We start from the raw sequence: 14,152 nt of genomic DNA on the forward strand, positions 1-14,152 counted from the left end.
TAGTCAGTCAGTCTGTAAATCTGTCAATCAAACAAGCGAATCAAGAACCGATTTCGTAAAACAGCTTAGCAATAATTTCATATATATTTTGTCGATACGAGCGAAACAAATACGACTTTCTTTTTTGTCCGCAGAGAAGAAGAAGGATATTCCCCAAGTTGAAGAGACTCACGAATTGTCGTACACTTTGATAGAGTTTATGTCAAGGCAAGGATAACCTTACGAAATAAACAACGCGTTCAAGTGCAATCAGTCAACCCACTCAACAAAAACAACAAAACCACAAACACACACTCGACATAAATAAAAGTAAATCTACTTTTTGTCTGTAGCAGAGCTTTAAAACAAACAACCAACAACAGCAACAACAAATTTCATGTAAAAATTTTGTTTGTAGAGAATCTCAAGAGCTTCTTAAAAAAGTTGTGAATTCATAGAACCAAAATAAAATAAAAAAACACGCAAAACCCCCCAACAAATCCTAAAATAAAAACAAACACATAACCTCAACTCTTTTCGGCCTCCTTTTGCTTTTGAGAAGCTGACAAGAAGCGAAAAATAACCACAAATTGTCTAAATAGAGAACCTAAATTTTTGAATCGAGTTTTTTCAACGTCAAAATCCACAAAAACAACAACGAGTTTTTAACACAAAGGTTGCTTAAGCTCTTAGGAAACGAAACTTAAAAAAATCTAGAAAACTTATTTTAACGCCAAGACAAAACCGGCGCTGTCGCAAAACAAATACAAATAAATTTAATCTAAAAATAACTGTAAAAGTTACAAAGAGAAAAACTGTGAAATTACTGTAAATAATAATAACAAAAAACATTAAGTCAAAATATATAAGTAAATAAATACTATTAATCTATCAATAAATTCGCTTAAAATATACAACACAAAATCGTGTTCGATTCTCGTTCGTGGGACATCCTAAATCACAACGTCATCGTCAACAGCTGTAATTACAGGTGTTGTGTTAATTATTTTGCGCCATTGGAGACTAATAAAGTTGCAATTACATAGCGGTGTTGTTACCACAAACTCCGCTGAACCCCAAGCGACGGCCAGACAAACTCGCAAATATCCAGCCTATAAGCCTGCCAAGTGCTAGCCACTGCTAGACCAGAGCAGCAGGAAACGCTTTTTTCCTTACCGTGTTTTAGAAAATCCAACAAAATTTCACACTTTGGAGTAAATCTGTTTTACGTTAAGCAGCCAGCGGAGATTTTTCCCCCGCCAACGCAGGCCATTAAAGCCATTAGTCCGCCCGTGCCACAGCCACCCGCCACCATACCAACCAAAAAACTTGTCGTAAGTATTTCACACTCAGTCAAACACACACACACAGCCGCATGGCAAAACCAAAATTCCAATTTAACATTACGAACTGGAGAAGAAAGCAAAGAAATAAAAATAATTACAGACATTTAAAGGGAAATTGCCCCAAAAGACAAAGTAGAGCAATGACGTGAAAATGCCTTAAATTTACATAAAATGATGGACGATGAACTAGACAGAGAATGCCAGGTGATGACGGTGCTGGTCATAAAATAATATTACCGAGAAGGGAAAGTGATTTGAGGTTTTGGTTTAGGTTTCTTTTCGCAGTTTTTCTTTTTTTTTTTGGTAATAAGTATAAATCAACTTCCACATTTAAGAAGAAAAACTGTTTTAAGATTTAGAAAGTTTTTCTTCAATTATTTTGTAAAGAAACATTTTGGGAGAATTCCATTATGGGAACTTATTTATTTTCTTAAGCTTGTTTTCGTTTTGCATGGATAGCTTCTAATGCTAAGAAAGAGGATTTTTATGAATTTTAAACAAAGGAATTAATAATTAAATTTAAAAAATGAATATAAAATCTAAACTAAACTTACATATTAACATAAAAGATTACCTCAATATATTTGCACAATCTGAAGAGAAATAAAAATATTATTTTTTATTAGTGCTTCTGAATGAATCATGAATATTTATTAGAATTTTAAACATTTTAGAATAAGAATAATATATTGGGCAATATTCAATGTATTGAAAAATAATATCTGCCCTGACCATTGGCATCAATATAGAATTTGATGTGATATATACAATTAATTATATAAAATCCCTGGCATTATTAAAATCTGTCATTTGTATGCATACAAGTAAGTCACTTACTGCATTACTTTAATGTTTTAATGACAATATCAAAGTAATTCTTCTATTCATAATAGAAAATAATAATTTCATACTAATATCTCGAATACATTTAGAAACACTTTATCTTGCATGCCAAAAGGCTCCTTCGTACAAAAATAACGAAAAAAGCTGAATTTATTGATCAGAATTGGAACACAATACCAATTTTGTGATTTAGAGTTGTGGTATATATTAAATAACTAAATCTTAGCCTAATTAAAAAAGTATTCAACACATACAAATACACATACAAAAATTAAGAACAAATAGTTCAACGTATTTCTTCTCATCTAACAAAAAAAAACCTTTAAGTTCCGCCTCGTCTAAAAAGGTGCCTGTCAGCATATATTTTATCTCCTGAGAAATAGGTCATAATACATGTTCAATCCATCTATTAGAAACTATAGCAAAAAAGTGTATCCGAAGTATCCCAAAAATTGTGTGAGCAACTACATGCATGGATATGTATATATATATTGGTGGCCAAAACAAAAGCAACTGAAATTGCAAATTCAATAAATGTCCTGTAACTTTTTTGAAACGAAAGTTACAGTGAAAGTTATTTCGGAAATAAATATGTAATTTATTATTTTTGTAATGAAAAATATTCCATGGAATACTAAATTGGCCCAATTTTTGAATGGACAATCAGAAACAACCTTTTTATTTTTTTTATAAATAAGTAAATTTTGCTAGTACACGACAGCATAACCATTATTTTTCATTACGGAATTATTTTTCATTACGAGACATTGAGTCAATAAAATGTTCATTTTGATCCTTGCCTATACTATTTCTTGCATTCTGAATTTTTGGGAAGATGCTATATCTGTTTGTTTGAAAGACTCTTTTGATTTTACTATCTATTTAAACGATTTTTCTATAGGAAATTATAAAACTAAGATTTTTGACTCCCACAACCAATTTTTGATATGTTTCGGTGTATGTATGTTTGTAAAGATGAAACACTTTCAAATACATTTGTATAGATAATCCGATCCATTATTTCATAGATCTCGTATATATATCCAACTTTTGGCAGCAAATCAAAATTGAAAACCAGACACATGTTATTGTTATAAAATCCATTTAGAAATTATTTTTAAGAAGCGAAATAGGTGTAGAAAGCAAAACATAGTAATTGTAACGGTAAAAATTGCTACAATTTTAAAGCTCATCTGTGTGTACTGTAGAGTTGCTTTAGTTTTGTCCAAGCAAAAACTTGCACAATTCCCTTATCCATAAATTATTATTTCATAATTTAAAACTGAAAAAACAACACAATATATATTTATTTATATATATGGAATCGTAAACGTAAGGAATTTATACAAGCTTTAAAAACACTTTAAGACACATTGTAGCGATGGCTAATTAATGGATAATGTGTATACCATGGAAGAAATTGTAGGTGTGTGGATTAATTATCCATCGCTACAACAAAATTCTGCTTTGAAAAGGACTGTTCCTAGAACGAAGACAAATGTCGAACTTTGACAACTTTGAATTTAATTCGCATGTGCAAGTTTCGCATCAAAGCGGAATAAATACAAGTTATCAACATACGACCTTTGTAAAGCCACATAGCCCAATATGCCTGATGAGCCGCTTAACCAACGGCGAAACGCGTCGCATAATGGTGGGTACGTAGGTTCTTCTCCTGGCTTTCCTTTTCATTGCAAAACTTAGATCATCAAGCTCGACTCGAAAGAGTATAAATAATCACTTAAAAATATTTTTATTTTTTTAAACATACAAACTCACTTTAATTCATTATTAATTTTTATAAACTTGTTAACTTCTTAAAACAAATTATTTATAATAGATATTATATTATATAGAAATACAATTGTTTGAAATACATGCCATATTTAAGAAAAATGAATAAGGTTTTTTCAGGGAAAATATACTTTCACATTTGATATTTTAAAATTAAATCTCCTTATTTCCTATTAAAACTAGAAATTTAATATATAGCGGAGAGGGCACCATTGAACCCTCCGACCGCAACCAAATATTTTATATGACAATTTTGTTCTCTTGCAGTAATAGAATATTTAAATCTGACATAAAGTATGTCATATGTGTATTAAGCTTAAAGGTTGCATCTGTACCTATGTGTTTAAATTTGTAAAAGTCCAAAAATTTAAAAATAAAAAATTTTATAAAACTTGAAAGCAAAAAGTGTTCAAGGATGCCTCTCTCCCCTATTTGTATAGGCTGTGATACTTATTACACGCATTTTTTAGAATTTTTGTCATAATATTGGAAGATTTTGTGATTATCATTCAGTAGTTATTTTTAACAGAAAATGCTAAATCAACGATTTTCTTAGACGCTTTGTTTGAACATAAACTTTTTAACCATACTGAGGACAAACAAAAACCTTTTTTAACACTTACATTATGTATCTATATAGGCATATACAAGTAAAGGTCTAAATTGGTCAAACAACCCCTGTAAACTGTTTATTCTCTTTACTTTTCATTTTATTTTGTTTTCTGATGTCCAAAATGTTGCCCCCAAGAAACAAACAAAAATGTTTGCCAAATCAATTAAAAGCAAATTATGTTAAAATTATTTACGTCATCCCGTCTACTAAGGACACTCACACTTGCCCACATAGTTGGACTTACTTGGGAAAAGCTCGAAAACTGACAGGAAAAAGTAAATCTAGAGTCAAAGCCAATGCCATGAATGGCTGGCTGTTGGGCTTTCGGGCGACCAACAAAAATGTAAACATTACTTTGTTGTTCCTAACAATAAAAAGGACTAAATTTGGCACGAAATCTCGCACACAAAAATAACACTCACTCAAACACAAGCACACAATTCTACTTTAGACTTTAAGAGTTTCGAGGCAAGGAGGAGGAACAACAATCATAACGAGCAAAAGGTTTTACTTTATAGTGTCAATGCCATGCCTGGGTTGAGGAGAACAAAAAAAAAAAAAAAATTAAAACGTGTTAAAGTAATTACAACACTTTAAGGGCAACACAAACATTTAAACAACACCAAATCTGAAGAAGATAAATGTAAATTTTGCGTGTACTCACTGTTACTGTATAAACCTTGAGTACTGGCTCCTTTTTGTTACTGTAAAACGTTTTCTTCTAATGTCTTCAGACCCAAATAATAACTGGGGATAGATACAGAGGGAACAAAATAAAAATTGCGTACTCAGGAAATTTTATTTGAATGACAAACTTAATTATATTGTGCTATTTACGAATATCTCTACAGCCGGCTATTGTACGGCCCAAATGTGATATGATAAGAAACTCAAAATTAAATGTCCCAATGATGGTGTTTTTGTTTTTATTGTGAGCTCTACAGCTTAAATAAGGGTCATATTTATTTTAGACAGCAATTGCAGAGAAATGCTTAGGCTCTGCTCTGCCATGTGTTAACAACGACCATACCTGGTAGAATGTTGTCAGTTGACATTAGATTAGATTCATATCATTTTTCGAAGGGGTTCCGTTACAATTAGACAATTGTTGGATGTCATTTTATCAACGTTAAAAAAATAAATAAAAAGTGTTACAAATTATAAGAACGTAAAAATTTATATGTGTAAGTTTATCAAATAGGGAACTTCGTGCCTTGAATCGGAAGGATATTTCCTGAGAAGCAAATTGAAATTTGTTCTACAATTTTTATCAGTCTATTGGCTAAAACAAAGTGTTTATATATACTGCAACTACTATGCAGTTATATAAATAATGTAGATATCGATTGTGATATTTCTTTACACCAATAATCCAAATGTTAATTATTTTACACATTTTTTATTATTTTGGTAGGATATTGTATGCGAAACATTTCAATTTTGGATTTTTAACAGTAGATTTACGGATATATATTTAACATCCTAGCCTAGCCAATTTGGCTCATACCAGAAAATTTAAGTCTTTTGTGAAGAAAATTGTTCCAATTCAATTTTAGTAAAGTAGTCTTAATTAGAAAACTCATAGAAAACGTTTTTACATATAAATTCAATTTTTATACGCCCAGCACAAAGCCAAAAATGTCAGTCTGGCTGGTAAATGCCTGTCTGGCTGGATTGTGCGCACGATAACTCTAGAAAGAAGTTACCGATTTAAACCAAACTTTGCACATCGTAATATTCCTTTCAGGACTAAATAAAGCTTCAAGATTTAAAATATCAGACAACACTTTCTTGAATCTCCCCTATAAATGGTCAACATTTTGCTGAAAAATAATTTTTTAATATCCTGCAAAAGGATTATCCGTTTTGATACAGTATGTTTACTAAAACTGTGTAGTGTTCGAAGGTGGTCCACTCCTCCTTGTATGTCCCCCACAAAGGATCAATATTTTATCAATATTGTTTAAATGCGAATGGAGTATCTGATTTTGTAAAAACTCTGCACATTGTAATATCTTTGTCAAATTTCCTTTGAATTCGAAAATGGTAGTTTTGGATCCACCCTATAAAGGGCCAACATTTGTGAAAATGTGTAAATCTAATACGAAGGGTTTTTATTAACTGATTTGACCTCAACTTCAAGCAGATGCAGCCACGCTTTTGGTTACTTCCCCAAGGGTTTAAATCTTTAAAAATGGTAAATCTAGGTGGATTCAATCTTTTGGGTACCTCCTCTACAAATTGTCAACATCTCGTATTTTTCGCGATTTTTTCGTAATACTTTCATAGTCCATGTCCTACTAGAATGGCCTGATAGAACCAATAAATTTCTTCAGTAGTTAGCTGCTTAACTTCATACTATGATATGAGTCAAATTGACTCCCAACCGTAAAAATTGGTATACAACATTCAATAATCCGAAATGGGAAGGTCTGCGGGGAAGCGTAATGTACCTCATATACATTTCAATACATAACTGAAAACCAATGTAGAATTTTAAAATTAATATCAAATTTTATATATATGTAGTTGTAAAATTTGAAACGGGTCCAATTGGCTTACTCAGTAAATCTAGTGTTAAGATTTTTTAATTTTCCTCTGCAGACAATTGCTTCGAAGTTATCGATATATAACACAGTATAAAAAAATATTTCACTAGCTTGTTTTACACAAGTTTTTTTTGATATTATTAATATTATTAGACAACAATTTAAAAAAGGTTAAGCTCGATTTTCCGTTTCGTTAATATTGCTGAACAGAAGACAGAAATTAATGCAGTAAAAGAAATTCATTGACAAAACAACTAACCAATATTGTGTTAATCATAGGAAATTATTAATTTGATTTTAAGTTGATTCGAATTAATTGTACAATTAATTAATTTCATTTTCAGATCCTTTTAAAAAGGATATATGTGTTTTAATTATATTTTGTATGAAAAAGTTATACGGTTTATTTGCTATGCTATTTAAATTTTTTAATCACACAGAAACGATGTTTATTTTACAGATCTTGTCACTAATTTCATTTATTCTCGTATAAATCATAAAATCGTCAAATATTTTAAATTAAATATTGTAGTAATTCTTTTTTATTTTCTCTTTTTAGGTAAGTGACTTTTTGTTATCTATTCTATAAAATATTAGTGGTGAGTTAAAAATAATATATAAATAAAAAACACTAAAAAAATATCTAATATTGCTAGAAGTTCTGCCACGAAACTCGAATTTCTAAAATTTTTAAAGGCTAGGCTATTATTTACCCAATTTTTTTTATATAAATTAAATTGTTCCCAAATAATTGAAACTGCTAAATTTAATTAATGGAAACCTCTAAAAATAATTTAAAACTTTTAAAAATATTTATATATTACATTCGAATTAAGCTCAGATGTTTCTTCAGCGGAAATACTTTCCCCCCAATGGCAATTTAAATTTGTGCGGAAATGATATAAAATATTGCCGGTCTCTGTCGTTGTTGTTGTTGCTATTGTTGCTATTTTAGAAAAATAGTATACAGTTGCAATGTGCTTACAAAAGTGTGTTAGGATTTAAAAACCGATAATAATTTATCATTTTTAAATGCTTTGTTGTACTAGTGAAACCATTAAAACATTTTCCAAGACATTAATTAATTTTTAAAAGCATAGCACAATTCTGAAAGCCAGGACAGAGTTATTGCATGCAAACCTAAAGTGTGTGTGTGTATGTTTGTGAGGCTTGGTGTTTGCTTTTACGGGTCCACCCTCAGAAAAATGATCTGCAATGAACATGTGAGCAAGGCAATTTCTTCAAGGTCCTATTTGTGTGTGTGTGTGTGTGTGCTGGTATTTTGTGAGCAATTATAAAATTGTCTGTAACCCGAGTTGATGCTGATGATACGTTTAAGTTATATATGTATATATATATATATATATATAAGTGTGTGTTTGTTAGTGCTTTGTAATGCTAATGGTACAACAACAGCCCGAACAATAAATAAAACTTGTGCTTTGTGTAAAAGTATCTATACAAATATGCTGTGTATGTGCAACTTGTTTAAATTTAATTTAAACTTTTTTTGTGCTATCTTATCATAGCAATACACCAACATCATCTGCCACTACTAACCCCCACCACACCCCCAAGCACTTGTACTACTACACGTGTACACAATCACAGACGTACACATACATTGTTTTAGAGCTGTTGCAAACGAATGAGGTACTCGGCACAAACACTTACACACACACACAGAGCCACTCGTATTGTTTGTAAGTGTTATTTTTGCCAGCAGAAAGTTGTAACACCTGTGCTTTTTGCTTTGCCATGTTCACTTTCTCGGAGAAGTGGTTAAAGGCCAAAGTATTTGTCCAGTGGTTTCAACACTTTGTGAAATTTACACAAATATTGAGATGAGTAACATCACAAAGCAGAAGAAAAAACACACACACACACACAAACAAAATAATAAAACAAATGAACAAAAACAAGGAGGAGAAAAGAATTCTCTACTATGAAGAAATGCTAAGGGAAATCAACTTGGTGAGTGAGGTTAGCTATCTTTGTACGCAAATATTGTATGTACATGAACCTTATAGAGTTACATTTTATATTTTGGCCCATTTCCAATGATGAATTTGTACAAAACTAACGTTAAATAGACCGCTATGCACATCACCTTAAACTCATTCAAAATTATTTAAGAAAAATATTCTAAGGCGGACATAAGACCCTCATTTGAAAGTCACTGGACTCGGAGAATACAACCTCTGGTATGTTCGTATATACCGGACTGATCCTGTACCCTCCTATGTTTTCTTTCATTGCTAAACTCTGCATCTTCTAGCCCTTAGTAACAGAGTTCATTTCGAAACGTGTTTTTTCGTCTGTACACAGTTGGCCAGAATTTCATTTCTTTTCTATGCCAAGTGTTTATAAGTTTTCCAACATTTCTACTCAGCAACCTCTATTCTTAGGAAATATTTACTTCGTGTTGTTGAAGACCGATTGTGTGTTAGTGGGCGTATCTGAATGTGTGAGTTGGAAAAAGACAATGTGATGTAAAGTTTTGCCAACACATACAAAGGATACTAAACAAAGACACAGTCATCTCCCCCGCTCTCTCGGCCCTTTTACTTCTAAACTCTGGTGCCCATAGCCTAATGATAGTTTATGTTTTTTTTCCAAGAACTGAAAGAAGATGAAGCCAGAACAACAGCACCAGTGCTAAGTAGACTTGTGTCAACATTTAATGAGACCACTTGCCAGAGACAGTCAACCAGCAAACCAGCCAGCCAACCAAGCAAGCAACCAGTCAACCATCTATCCAGTGCCACTTGAAAAGTATATTCCCGGTATACCTTAACTATTCTACGGGCGCCCTGAACAATTCCATAGAAAACTAAAAACTAAACTATAACTCACTCCTTCAGACACACACACTAACACACGCCCAGAGTAACACGCATTGTGTACACAACATGTGTAGATGTTTCCATGTAAAAGTTTTTAGACCAAGGAAGAAGAAGAAGAAGTTATTTAAACTAAATTCAGGGTAAGCATCAACACCACTACAAAAGGAGAAGTGTAGAGTTTCTAGTTCCATATTTAACCATCTACTATGATGCAGTTCTTACACACACAATGGCGTATCTCCGTCCAGATCTGTTTGCCAGCTTGGTGTTAGTTTGTTTGTCTGTTTATTTATATGTGTTGGTAACGATTTAATAAGAATTTTTCTTATTAATTATTATAATTTAAAAAGTTTGTATTTTACATAATTTGTCGTTTTACTAACACATGTAGATTGTATAACCAAACACCAACATTGGAGTATATGTCACAATGAAAAATTAAATGTTTTTATTTACAAATTTAAAATAAAATTATTATTTAAAAATATGGATATGTAGAGGTACATCAAATGCAGTGAGGGCTTCTAATTATTTTGTAGAAATGTATCAGTAGATTCGATAGCAAACATATAAATAAGCTAGGGATTTCAAAACGTTCTGAGTAGACGGAAATGGGTACTAATATCCCTCACGTAGCCAAACCACGGCGGCCATTTTGAATATATATTTCTTATATTGGACAATTATTTTGTGGGAACATGTATTTTCCCCCTAAAATGCTTTAAAATTCAACTGAAGAAGGTGAATACAAAACTCTCAGGCTTAGTATCGGCCATATCTGTAATAGAAGTGTATAAATCAATCCTAATTTAACACATTGCAAAATTAAGACCTCTTACCATTCGTAGAATATAAATTGGTAGAAACATTTCAAAGTCATTAGTTTTTGATAAGATTGTTCTTGGGAATATTTATGGATTCAAGGTCTTTGTTGTATTTCCCTTCAATCTCTGTGCTACCATTGAAAAATCAATTTTACTGTGTTGGACATATATCCATTGTTTTCTATAACCCGCAGGCAGTTCAAACCAAGACCTAGATTTTACATTACTGGACAAAATACATTGATGTGCAGTCATTCTTTTCTTTTTCCTTCTTGGTTTGGGGTAGATATTAAAATCGTTTTTTTGTGTTGTTACTTTTCTTCATTGTTTGCGCACAATTCAATGCTACTCAATATCATGTCCAAGATTGAGGGCCACAACGAATACAATGGAATACAACCTTAAGGGTTTCTTGTTGTTCTATTCATTGAATTTCTTTAATATGGAATAGGGGGTGGTGTTCTTTTTGTTGTAGTTCTAGTTTATGGTTGGTATATCAATAACACCCAACACTATCAATTCAATATAGCCAAAAATAAACCATCACCACTACCATTACAAAGTACCATCATTATTGGTAAGATAGTAAACCGTGGCCCACACTCCAACCGTCGCCGAACTATTGTCTCGCCTTGACTGTTTCATTTGAACGACCTTCTTGTATTCCTTTTGACAAATGACAATTGTTTTATTTTGTTACTGAGCCTTATGAGCTGAGTTCCGACAGGACATTTTGCGTTTACCAGCATAAGGCTATATGGCCACGTGTGTGCGTTAAATACATACATTTTCTAACACACACACACATGCACACACCAGTCTCTATGTATTTGACAATACTGAAGGAAATGCTTTTGTTTTCAATTTAACTTTGGACCCCCATAATCCAAATGTGCCTTTCAATATAATGCCAAACAAATTTATTGTAAACTATTTATTGCAGTAAATCTTTGGGATTGCGGTAAAGCTCCAATGGTGTTACAGTAAAGACATCTACATCCATGTCTAAATGGGCGTACACGCATACAAACAAGCATTAAGGCAATGACAAATATCGATACAGTTGGTTGTTCGGTGAGGGTAGGTCTGAACATGACAGCTATCCAACCAGACCATTACCTATTCTATGAAAAACTTAAAGAATATCATTTTTAATTTTGTTGATATTTAGAAAATCTAGTAGTTTTAATAATGAAAAATACATTAAAAAAAAATTATAACTTAAAGATTTACATTTATAATTTCAATTTTGCATTGATTACAAATTAGTTAGGGCAATATATTATGGTACATAGCAAGCTCTGCATTTAAAACCCCGTTATTTAATATTTTGAGACATTAATTGATTTTCAAATATTAACCACATTCGTTCCTTTGCTCCATAAAATGCAGAATAAGTGCCCATTTGAATAGCGGAACTTTGACAGTCCATTGTGCAGTAGTTATAATTCAGGGGTCTTGCAGGCCCATTAAGATATCCTTGTTTTTAAGATTTTTGGTATGTCACTACATATTGAACCAATAAAAATAATGCCATTACTAAACTAGGGTTTCCAAAGCTCTTTACAATTTTTTGAATATATGTAGGCTACAATATATTTAGTTCGTTCTGCCGAACTCAAAAAGACAGAATTGACCCAAATATTGAAAAGAGGATAACAATATCGAGCAAATTTTACAAAAATGAAATGTGGCACATCACAAAAATTGGAAAATGTGTCGTAAACATTTAAATAACATTAGTTTTTGTGTGGCGCTTCATTGCCTTCAACTCGGCCGACTTACATTCTCTGCCTTGGCATGGAAGTGGATGGAGCACCGTCGATGTGTGTGTGTGTACGTCTAAATGACGGAACAATGGTCATAGATGATATTGGTTTTCAAGATGAACATATGTGTTGTTGTGAGTGTTATGGAAAGCCTAAATAAAATGAAAACGACAGTATAGTTTATGGTCAGACTAAATAATCTGTAAAGGATAACTTTATTCGCATAGCAGGCCTGGTTGGCAGCTGCAAAAATACACATCTAAGGCTATTAAAGGCAATCGGAAGCAACTAAAAACCATTTTTTGTATTTTTCTATCCCAGAAAAACAACATCAACACACACACACACAATTTTATGAACATGCAATGCATAGACAAAACTTACACAACAATGAATATAATTCATTTGGTTTAAGGATATTCCTCCTGTATTGACCATCTGAATAGCCAAACCAAAAAATTGTTTTGTTTCGTTTTTTTTGGGTATTTTTGCAGCAGCATCAACCAGAACTCCAAAAAATTGATATGAAATTTATTTATAAAGTGCCTATTTACAATAGAATCATTGTGGCGGGAACAAAAACCCAGAAAGGATTTCCCAACATAAATTTCGGCAACAAAACGAAAATATAAAAAGGAAAAGCTTTACGAATTTTGAGCATAACACATGTAACCCCTTAACAAAAGCAAGGCTAACGGCTTGTAATAAAAGAGGATACATTAAGGACGATTAGGCCAAATGAGGTTTTTTTCTTTTTTGGTATTTAGATTTTTTATTACTCTCCATGGTTTCATTGGAAAAGAAATGGTGTTGAATATTTGTTTTTACATAAGCCCTGACAGGTTTTGTTCCGAGTAATGACTCACGATATATTGAAATGGACTTAGCCATTGTGAGACTCAGCTGTTTTAGCAATGTAGAAATATTTTTTATTTTGCTTGGCTTTTAGGTAGGAATTATAAAACACATACAAAACTACATTTGAAGATAAACTTGCATTTGCGACATCTTTTGCTATATACACAAACAATTTAACTTGGAATTAAAAAGGAATACAATTTTGACACTTATTGTCAAAAATTGAATTTCTGTTAATTTCATCGGATAATTAAAAATGGCTTGTAAGGAAAATACATTTTAAATCATTAACTCATTTAAATATCTATTCAATCCCTTAAAATCCGACTTAAGCTCCTGAAACAGGTGAAAAATGGTCCACAATTCTAATATTGCAAATTTTCCGAAACAAGCAAACGGAAAAAAGCTTTTCCTCCGACTATACCGTTAATGCCACCACCTTCACCAACAACCTTCTCCACGACAACTTAAGTGTTTAGCCACATTTATAAACCTTCAATATTTGGCACTTAAAATGACTTAAATCCACTTTGGGTTTATTCTATTTTCTATAAATTGCCATTTACTCAGCACTCACCTCCGTATATTGTTTTCGATTGCTTTGCTATGTTTCTTATTTTTTGGGTGTTTTCTTTTTTCAATTCCCTTCGTTCACTTGTACTGGTGGCTTTTCTGGGATCCTGGACCACCAGTAGACACTTTGGAAACCAACAAACAACTCGAAGCTACAA

General features: G+C 32.0%; 1 protein-coding gene across 3 annotated transcripts in view; it reads left to right on the top strand.

Annotated features, from left to right (window-relative positions):
• The first annotated feature begins 1,101 nt into the window (after positions 1-1,101).
• The window catches only part of LOC133328745 (RNA-binding protein Musashi homolog Rbp6), a 219,639-nt gene continuing 206,588 nt past the window's right edge, over positions 1,102-14,152 (top strand). For all 3 annotated transcript variants that reach the window (XM_061537292.1, XM_061537293.1, XM_061537294.1), the window contains exon 1: positions 1,102-1,313. The gene's annotated coding sequence lies outside the window, so the exon portion shown is untranslated. The remainder of the gene's footprint in view (positions 1,314-14,152) is intronic.

This window comes from Musca vetustissima, unplaced genomic scaffold, assembly GCF_032173495.1.
Source record: "Musca vetustissima isolate MV318-11 ecotype Yass unplaced genomic scaffold, APGP_CSIRO_Mvet_v1 utg1769, whole genome shotgun sequence".
NCBI classification, from domain to species: domain Eukaryota; kingdom Metazoa; phylum Arthropoda; class Insecta; order Diptera; family Muscidae; genus Musca; species Musca vetustissima.